We start from the raw sequence: 8,493 nt of genomic DNA, 5'->3' as shown, positions 1-8,493 counted from the left end.
GACTAGGTGGCTGGCATGACCACGGCCCACCTAAGAGCCACATGGGGCAGGGAAGCCCTCACCCCTACCCAAGGGATGTGGTGAGGGAGTATGCTACCCAGCCTGGGAAACTGTGCTTTTTCCATGGAACTGTACGACCCATGGATTGGAAGATCCCACTCGTGAGCCCATGACACCAGGGTCCTGGGTTCCAAAAGCAAAGCTGCCCAGATTCTCAACTGGCTAGAATTGGCCTAAGCCTTCCATATTACCAGGGGCAGGGGGGGCCATCACCACTGATGTGGCTGCCTGCTGTCTAAGCCTTCTGAGCACCTTGGGGGAGGGGCAGCAGTCAACACTGTGGTTGCCAGGTGTCCCTGCAGGAACTCTAACTCCAGCCAGGGCCTCAGGAAGAGAATTCTATCAGAAGTACAAAGAGGAGCTGGTACCCTTCCTTCTGAAACTATTCCAAGAAATCGAAAAGGAGGGACTCCTCCCTAATTCATTTCATGAGGCCAGTATCATCCTGATACCAAAACCTAGCAGAGACACAACAGAAAAAAAGAAAACTTCAGACCAAAATCCCTGATGAACACTGATGCAAAAATCTTCAATAAAGTACTGGCAAACCGAAACCAGCAGCACATCCAAAAGCTTATCAGCCACAATCAAGCTGGCTTCATCCCTGGAATGCAAGGCTGATTCAATATATGCAAATCAGTAAACGGTAACCCATCACACATACAGAACCAATGACAAAAACCACATGATTATCCCAATAGATGCAGAAAAAGTCTGTGATAAAATTCAACTTCCCTTCATGTTAAAAACTCTCAATAAACTACGTGTTGGTGGACCATATCTCAAAATAGTAAGATATATTTATGATGAACCCGCAACTAATAGCACAGTGAATGGGAAAAAGCTGGAAGCATTCCCTTCGAAAACTGCCATAAGATAAGGATGCCCTCTCTCACCACTCCTGTTCAACATAGTATTGAAAGTTCTGGCCAGGGCAGTCAGTCAAGAAAAAGAAAAACAAACAAACAAACAAACAAACAAACAAACGGCATCTAAATGTAAAGGAGGAAGTCAAATTGTCTCTATTTGCAGATGAAATGATCCTATATTTTGCAAACCCCATTGTCCAGTCCAAAAACTCCTTAAGCTGACAAGCAACTTCAGCAAAGTCTCGGGATACAGAATCAATGTGCAAAAATCACCAGCATTCCTATACACCCACAATAAACAAGTAGAGAGCCAAATCATGAATGAACTCCCATTCACAACTGCTACAAAGAGAATAAAATACCCAGGAATACAGCTAACAAGGAACACAAAGAATCTCTTGAAGAAGAACTACAAACCTCTGTTCAAGGAAATGAGAGGACACAAACAAATGGAAAAACATTCCATCCTCATGGATAGGAAGAATCAATACAGTGAAATGGCCATAATGCCCAAAGTAATTTATAGAGTCAATGCTATTCCCATGAAACCACCATTGACATTCTTCACAGAAGTAGAAAAAACTACTTTAAAATTCATATGGAACCAAAAAGGAGCCCACAGAGGCAAGACAATTCTAAACCAAAAGAACGAAGCTGGAGGTATCATGCTATCTGACTTCAAACTATACTACAAGTCTACAGTAACCAAAACAGCATGGTACTTGTACCACAACAGACACATAGACCAATGGAACAGAATAGAGAACTCAGAAATAAGACCACACATTTAACATCATCTGATCTTTGACAAACCTGAAAAAAACAAGCAATGGGGAAAGGATTTGCTATTTAATAAGTGGTGCTGGAAAAACTGGCTAGCCACATGCAGAAAACTGAATCTGGAGTCCTTCCTTACACCTTATACAAAAATTAACTCAAGATGGATTAAAACTTAAATGTAAAACCCCAAACCATAAAAACTCTTGAAGAAAACCTAGGCAATACCATTCGGGACATAGGCATGGGCAAAGATTTTATGATGAAATCATGATAAGCTACTGCAACAAAAGCTAAAATTGACAAATGGGATCTAACTAAACTAAAGAGCTTCTGCACAGCAAAAGAAATTACCATCAGAGTGAACAGGCAACCTACAGAATGGGAGAAAAATTTTGCAATCTACCCATCTCACAAAGGTCTAATATCCAGAATTTACAAAGAACTTAAAAAATTTACAAGAAAAAAACAAATAGCTCCATCAAAAAGTAGGCAAAAGATATGAATAGACACTTCTCAAAAGAAGACATTTCTGCAGCCAACAAATGTGAATAAAAGCTCAACATCACTGATTATTAGAGAAATGTAAATCAAAACCACAATGAGATACCATCTCAAACCAATCAGAATGGCGATTATTAAAAAGCCAAGAAACAACAGATGCTGGCGAGGCTGTGGAGAAATAGGAACACTTTTACAATGTTGGTGGGAATGTAAATTAGTTCAACTATTGTGGGAGACAGTGTGGTGATTCCTCAAGGATCTAGAATCAGAAATACCATTTGACCCAGCAATCCCATTACTGGGTATATACCCAAAGGAATAGAAATTGTTCTATTGTAAAGACATATGCTTGTGTATATTAATTGCAGCATTATGCAAAGTAGCGAAGACATGGAACCAACCCAAATGCCCATCTATGATAGGCTGGAGAAAGAAAATGTGGTACATATATATGGTAGAATACTATGCAGCCACAAAATGAATGAGATCATGCCCTTTGAAGGGACATGGATGAAGCTGGAAGCCACCAGCCTCAGAAAAATAACACAAGAACAAAACCCAAACACCACATGTTCTCACTTATAAGTGAGAGTTGAACAATGAGAACACATGGACACAGGGAGGGGAGGAACACACACTAGGGCCTGTTGGTGAGTGTCAAAGGGAGGGAGAGCATCAGGACAAATAGCTAATGCATGTGGGACTTAAAAACTAAGTGACAGGTTGATACGTGCAGCCAACCACCATGACACATGTTTACCTGCGTAACAAACATGCATGTTCTGCACATGTATCTCACAACTTAAAAAAAAAAAAAATTAAGACCTAGGTTTTAGACGTGGCCTAAAGTTATTCCTTAAGTCAAATTTATATAGTTATTCTTCTGCGATGTTTTCTAAATATTTGATAGCTCTATTTTTTCATTTTGAGCTTTAAGGTATGATAATATTTTGTATATAGTATGAAATAGAAATCTTATTTTATTTACTTTTTCTATGAAATTAATCATTCCATCTTTGTTCAGATAACTCTGCAATTTTCTTACCAATCTGCAAACTTACTCTGTGATAAATCGGGTTTCCTTATAGGTGTGTCTATTTTTCCCATCTAGATGCTCTATTCTGTTTTATTGATTTATGCTTGCATCAATACCAATAGCCTTAATTACAAAATTTTTATAAGTCTTGATATCTGGTAGGAATACACTCTCCCTTCCTTTCTTTGCTTATTTTTTCATTTATTTAAAATGTTATTTGGTGAAGGTTAGTGTGTCTTATTAGAGTACGGTGAACATTAATGTATGTCATTACATGCTTGCATTCGGAATAGCAAAACAGACATCTCGAATTTTTCTCATAATATGAAAATGATTTTTAAAATACCCTATAATTCTTGCTTTAAAATTTGCCTCTAGGCTCTTTCTCTTCAGGGTAAATTTAAGTAACTTTTGTAACTTGTTTACTCTTGTCTGTTTAGTTTGTCAATATAGTTGACTTCTGCTTTTCACAAAATTCTTGCTGTTCTAGAACTAATATACAGATATCCTCAAGGTCCTTTCTGTCAATTATATAAAAAATTTAAAGCAAATGAGTAATATATATTAAGTTAAAATTTCTCAAGTGACATTTCAATGCTGTAACTTTTTCTATTCATTAAAAAATATATTTGGTAGTTCCTCACTGCATTCAATAATTATAAAATTGTGATACCTGTCCATATTAACTTACTTTAAAAAAATATATTTTTATTAGCAGGTTGAAAGTATTTACTAAATAAAAAACAATGGTCATAAAAAAGTCTAGAGAAAAAGAAGACCCAGTGGAGGCAAGGAGCACTCTCCTCTTCCACAAAGAAAGACCAAAACTGGAAGTGCATAATCAAACATCACATAAAGCATCTGAAGGAGAACACTGGAGTGCAGCAAGCAAGTGACTGGAAACACTTGAGATAAGAAAACTTGAGATGGCAGCATAGAGAAGAAAGCAAAGCCATGATTGGCTTGGAATGAAGAAGGATTCCTCATAATGAGAAAAAATAAGCACGTGATCCCCAACAATACATATTCCCCTCATATACACCCGCCATCCTAATTATAGAGAGCCCCTTGTCTCTCACAAGCGCTGAACCTAGCACAGGGAGCTGTCTGGAGTTCATGTGACTACACTGTTGCAGAGAGGAAAATCACACAGGGTCCCGCCTACTCCCTGCAGAATAAACTGCTGCATCATGGTGCCATTTTGAGAGTGGAGCCAACATCAAGCTGTATCTTTCCTTGCAGCCCAATAATTATTTCATCTCTACATCGTTGAGGCTCCCATATCAATTTAGATGGCTGCAATTTTATGACACCAGTTGAACCCAGTGGTATGGCTCTTTTCCTAGCACTTAAACCCATGCATTACTTTATGCCTCAGGGAACAGGGTGATTCAGTACATAAGGGAAACTGCCTCCAGGACATAAGGAGCTAAATTTTGTGCTTCCCACAGCCTGACAACTATCTGCCTGGGCCTGCCACCACCAAAAGCAACTCTGCCACCCCCCACAGTGGGGCCACTGCACACTTCTATGTACTGTCCAATCACAAGAAACCTGACACACCCAAATCACCACTGCCACTGCTGACACCCACACACCTCTCCCAGAGGCCCTAGGACCAGTCCAACTTGGACCTACTGCTGCCACATCTGATGTCCACAAGAGCATATGGGATTCCAAGGGCTGGTCTACCTGAGGTCTGCCACAATGACAACTGATACCAGTGTTGCTATCCAGAAGTCTGATGACTAGCCCACTGAGTGCCCTACTCCTCAGCAAAGTCCCACTGTAGCCTTTACCAAGAACTGTAGCCTAAACCATTCGGAACTTACAGGCACTACGGACACTGATTACAATAGAATAAATCATACAGGGACTATGTTACAGTGCTCACTCAAAATTAAAGCCAATCCACCCTACTCAACTGACATTATATTCTACAAGAAAAAAATTTTCCCTACAAGAACTACTCTACCACAATAGAATAAAACTAGAAATCAATAACAAGAGAAACTTTGAAAACTGTACAAATACATGGAAATTAAATAGTATACTCCTAAAGGATCATTGGATCAATAAAAAAATTTAGAAGGATGTAAAAAAAAATTATAGAAACAAATGAAAATGGAAACACAATATACCAAAGCCTATGGGATAAAGGAAAAACAGTACTAAGAAGGAAGCTTAAAGCAACAAACACCTGCATCACAAATAAACAATCTAACAGTGAGCTTCAAGAAACTAGAAAAGCAAGAACAACTCAAAATTAGTAGATAGAAATAAATAATAACAATAAGAGCAGATCTAAACAAAATTAAGACTAAAAAAATGTAGAGGACAAAATAAAATGTTGGTTTTTGGTAATGATAATTGAAATTAATAAACCATTAGCTAGACTAATTTAAAAAAGAAAGAAGACCAAAATAAATAAAACCAGAAAAAAAGGAAGCCATTATAACTAATATGATAGAAATACAAAGGATTATTAGCTACTGCTGTAAACAACTATATGTCAATCAGTTAGAAAACCTAGAGGAAACGGATAAATTCCTGGACACAAATAACCTACCAAGATTGAAGCAGGAAGAAATATAAAACTTGGGCACTCAATACGGAGCAGTAAGTTTGAATCAGTAATAAAAGTCTCCCAACAAATAAAAGCCCAGAACTGAATGGCTTTACTGCTGAATTCGACTAAACATTTAAGGAAGAATTAACAAGTCATCTCAAACTATTCCTAGATATTTAAGAGAAATTAATTCTTCCTAACTCATTTCATAAGGCCAACACTGACCTGGCACCAAAACCAAAGACAACAAAAAGAAATCTACAAGCCAAATCTCTGATGAGCCCAGATAGTAAAATCCTCAGGAAAACACCTCAGCAAACCAAATGTAATAATACATCTAGAAGATGATTAACCAGAAGCCAAGCAGATTTATTTTAGTCATTCAAAGATGGTTCAATATTTGAAAATCAATCACTGTGATACATCACATCAAGAGAATGAAGATTAAAAAACATGATCATTTCCATAGATGCAAAAAAAATCATTTTATGAAATTTGACATCCTTTCATGATAAAAATTCTTAACAAATTAGGTATAGAAGAAACATCCCTCAAAACCATAAATGACAAACCTATGGCTTACATGATACTAAATTATGAAAAGCTGAAACTCTTTTCTCTAATAATTGGATCTAATCAAAGATTTCCACTTTCACCAATTTTACTCAACAGAGTACTGGAATGACTAGCAAGAGCAATTAGGCAAGAGACAGAAATAAAAGGCATTCAAATTGGAAGAGAAGAAGACAAATTGTTCTTTGCAGATGACATAATATTACATGTAGAAATACCTAAAGACTCCAGCAAAAAATGCTGGGAACAGATCAACAAATTCAGTCAAGTTTTAGGATAGAAAATCAACATACAAAAATAAGTAACATTTCTAAATATGGCTAATGAATTTGCTGAAAAAGGAATCAATAAAACAATCCCATTACAATAGTTACAAAAAATAAAAATAAAATACCTAAGAGTAAATTTAACCAAGAAAGTGAAAGATCTCTATAATAAAAATAAAAAAAAAACCTCATAAAATAAATAGAAGAGGAGACCCCCCAAAATGGAAAGACATTCTGTGTTCACAAGTTGGAAGAATTAATATTGTTAAAAGAATCATGTTATCCAAAGCAATCTACAAATTCAATGTAATATCTATCAAAAAGTCAAAAACGTTCTTTACATAAAAAGAAAAATAATCCTAAAATTTATCTGGAACCACAAAAGACTCCAAATAGCCAAAGCAATTCTGAGCAAAAGAACAAAGCTGGAGGTATCACACTACCTGACTTCAAAATATACTACAAAGATATAATAACCAAAACAGCATGGTATCAGTCTAAAAAGAGAACCAAAGATCAGTAGGACAGAGTAAGTAGAGAACCCAGAAATAAATCCATGCATTTACAGCCAACTGATTTTCAACAAATGTACCAAGAACATACATTGGGGAAAGCACAGTCTCTTCAGTAAATGGTGCTGGGAAAACTGGACATTCATATGTGGAACAATAAAACTAAACCCTTTCCCACACCATATACACAAATACACAAATAAACTTCAAATGGATTAACTGCTTAAACATAAGTCCCCAAATTATAAAACCAACAGAAAAAAACCATGGGAAAATGCTTCAGGATATTGGTCTAGGCAAGTGTTTTATGGCTGAGACTTAAAAGAACCAGCAACAAAAACGGACATAGAAAAATGGTGCTATATTAAACTAAACAGCTTCTGCACAGCAAAGGAACCAATCAACAGAGCTAAAAGACAACATGTAGAATGGACTGGAAGAATTAATGTTGTTAATTAGTAGTTAATGATGAACTAGCTAAAAAAGGAGTCAAATAAAACAATCCCATCTGTTGGCTGGGTACGGTGGCTCACGCCTGTAATCCCAGCACTTTGGGAGGCCAAAGCAGACAGATCACAAGGTCAGGAGTTCAAGACCAGCCTGGCCAGCATGGTGAAATCCCATCTCTACTAAAAAGAAAGAAAAGTTAGCCAGGCATGGTGGCATGTGCCTGTAATCCCAGCTACTCGGGAGGCTGAGGCAGGAGAAACGCTTGAAATCCGGAGGCGGAGGTTTCAGTGAGCCGAGATTGTGCCACTGTACTCCAGCCTGGGCAACAGAGTGAAACTCCGTCTCAAAAACAAAAAGCAAACAAAACAGACAAACAAACAAACAAAAACAAAAACAAAAAAAAGAAAAAGAAAAACAATCCCATTTGAGATAGCTACAAAAATAGCTAATTTGCAAACTATTCATCTGACTAGGGGTTAATATCCAAAATATATGAGATACTCAAACTCAACAGCAAAACATATCAAAAAATCCCATTAAAAAGTGAGCCAAGGATTTGACTAGACATTTCTCAAAAAAAGACACACAAATGACCAATAGATATGTGAAAAATGCTCCACATCACTAATCATCAGAGAAATGCAAATCAAATCCATAATATCATCTTGTCTCAGTTAGAATAACTATCATTAATAAGATAAAAAACAACAGATGCTGACAAGGATATGGAGAAAAGGGAATGTTTACACACTGTTGGTAGAATGTAAATTAGCATAACCTTTATGAAAAACAGTGTAAAGTTTAAACAGAAACAAAAAGAAAACAACAACAAATAAAACTATCATAAGAGCTACTGGTTATTTATTCAAAGGAAAGG

This window comes from Mandrillus leucophaeus, unplaced genomic scaffold, assembly GCF_000951045.1.
Source record: "Mandrillus leucophaeus isolate KB7577 unplaced genomic scaffold, Mleu.le_1.0 Scaffold358, whole genome shotgun sequence".
In the NCBI taxonomy this organism is placed as follows: domain Eukaryota; kingdom Metazoa; phylum Chordata; class Mammalia; order Primates; family Cercopithecidae; genus Mandrillus; species Mandrillus leucophaeus.
The sequence above is the reverse complement of the archived record's forward strand: the minus strand, read 5'-3'. Positions refer to the sequence as shown.